The sequence below is a fragment of the Schistocerca americana genome, chromosome 7 (genome assembly GCF_021461395.2).
Source record: "Schistocerca americana isolate TAMUIC-IGC-003095 chromosome 7, iqSchAmer2.1, whole genome shotgun sequence".
Lineage (NCBI taxonomy): Eukaryota > Metazoa > Arthropoda > Insecta > Orthoptera > Acrididae > Schistocerca > Schistocerca americana.
The window spans coordinates 277,065,885-277,068,723 of NC_060125.1; positions in this window are offsets into that span (position 1 = coordinate 277,065,885).

Sequence of the window (2,839 nt, forward strand, 5' to 3'; positions counted from 1 at the left end):
ACTATCACACTTATTCATAACCTAGTCTTCACTCTTACTTCTAAGTGCTTAAACGTATAATTCAACTTTCATTACTCCATACCATTTCCTGTCATATTGCTAAACCAGGCAACAGGTAACGGACGCACAGGTACTTCTGGATGTTGTACCACTCTTCTCTTGCAACAAAAATAATTTACACATATGGCGACCAGAATCGCTGCAGTACTAGTAGCTGAAATGCCCATGTTCATAACCTGGTCATCCTGTTTTTCGTGGTGCTATTGGTTGTGTTGCAACGTCTATTCTGCGGAAATCGACCGTTTCTGTGATGATAATAGTTGGTTTAACGAGTAAAGAATATCTGGGTTTGGGTATCGTTTAGAAATACACTACTGGCCATTAAAATTGCTACACCAAGAAGAACTGCAGATGATGAACGGGTATTTATTGGACAAATATATTATACTAGAACTGACATGTGATTACATTTTCACACAATTTGGGTGCATAGATCCTGAGAGATCAGTACCCAGAACAACCACCTCTGGCCTTAATAAGGGCCTTGATACGCCTGGGCATTGAGTGAAACAGAGCTTGGATGGTGTGTACAGGTACAGCTGCCCATGCAGCTTCAACACGATACCACAGTTCATCAAGAGTAGTGACTGGCATATTGTGACGAGCCTGTTGCTCGGCCACCATTGACCAGACGTTTTCAGTTGGTGAGAGATCTGGAGAAAGTGCTGGCCAGGGCAGCAGTCGAACATTTTTTGTATCCAGAAAGGCCCGTACAGGACCTTCAACATGCATTCGTGCATTATCCTGCTGAAATGTAGGGTTTCGCGGGGATCGAATGAAGGTTAGAACCACGGGTCGTAACACATCTGAAATGTAACGTCCACTGTTCAAAGTGCCGTCAATGCGAACAAGACGTGACCGAGACGTGTAACCAATGGCACCCCATACCATCACGCCGGGTGATACGCCAGTATGACGATGTCGAATACACGCTTCCAATGTGCGTTCACCGCGATGTCGCCAAACACGGATGCGACCATCATGATGCTGTAAACAGAACCTGGAGTCATCCGAAAAAATGACGTTTTACCATTCGTGCACCCAGGATCGTCGTTGAATACACCATCGCAGGCGCTCCTGTCTGTGATGCAGCGTCAAAGGTAACCGTAGCCATGGTCTCCGAGCTGATAGTCCATGCTGCTGCAAACATCGTCGAACTGTTCGTGCAGATGGTTGTTGTCTTGCAAACGTCCCCATCTGTTGACTCAGGGATCGAGACGTGGCTGCACGATCCGCTACAGGCATGCGGATAAGATGCCTGTCATCTCGACTGCTAGTGAAACGGGCCCGTTGTGATCCAGCACGGCGTTCCGTATTACCCTCCTGAACCCACCGATTCCATATTCTGCTAACAGTCATTGGATCTCGACCAACGCGAGCAGAAATGTCGCGATACGAGAAACCGCTACAATCCGACCTTTATCAAAGTCGGAAACGTGATGGTACGCATTTCTCCTCCTTACACGAGGCATCACAACGTTTCACCTGACAGCGCTGGTCAGCTGCTGTTTGTGTATGAGAAATCGGTTGGAAACTTACCTCATGTCAGCACGTTGTAGGTGTCGCCACCGGCGCCAGCCTTGTGTGAATGCTCTGAAAATCTAATCATTTGCATATCACAGCATCTTCTTCCTGGGGGGTAATTTTCGCGTCTGTAGCACGTCATCTTCGTGGTGTAGGAATTTTAATGGCCAGTAGTGTATTAGGTTTCGGACAGGCATGTTTAACCCGATAATTCTTGTACCCATAATTGTGGCTGGCAGGCGAAATGTTGTCCTGGCTGTGTCACAATTTATTCCATTTATTAAGATTCTACTGTCTTTTAGGTACCCCATAGTGTGCGAAGGAGAACGCCAGGAACACCTAATTCATAACTTAGACAACACCGCAGAGCACGCAGAACGCTCATCTATAATGAGGATACGTGTATTAAATTCACCTATGGAAGCACAAGAACGCCTTTAAGGCTGCAGCTTTGCATAGACGAACGCTCTGAAGCCTTAAAGTTAAACATTAGGCCAGACAAGAGCGCTGAATGAAAACGGGAGCACGTTCAGTCAACTGTTCAGAGGGATCACTACACTGACTACCATCAAACCTTCGCCTACTTTCCTCTCGCACTCAACGCTAGGCCACTCCATCAGCATCACTGATACCGATGGAAGGTCAGCTCTGCTAGATGAATGGTGCCCTGGTGAATACAATGGAGTGTCTAGAGCTGCAGTTGTCTTGGAGTTGGCTGCTACGAGACTGCAGCCATCTGGTTATGGAGTGAACTCAGCGAGATGCGCTCATGCCAGCCACTGTTATGACTAAAGATGAGGGCCGAGCCGACCTTCTGTGGGTGAAGAACCGATCTGCCCATCTGCGAGCTGCTAATCTTACGAGCCACCCCTCCTGGGCGATACAGGTACCAACTTAAGGGTTGTGTGCTGAGAGCACCTTGCGACGTTGCTGGGTTAAAATTCTCGTAACTGCTTACTGCTTAACTGTCTTTCGTCGTACTGTCAACCACAAAAGTTCCATCTACCTCAGCACAGCGTCTGGTCACCAGCCCGCTTCTGTGCAACGTAGATACTGTTCAGACGATGTTAAAAGCAGCGTTGAAGAAAAACGTCATCAATACTTACGTTAGCACAGTCCGTATTAACTCTGTAGACAAACGTCATGTAAAAATCTTCGGGTGGAGAACGATTGTTTCAGCTCTTAGATAAATGTCATAATTCGGCAAATAGTTCTTTATTTGCTTTAGATGCCAAATGAAATAGGTGCCATCAGC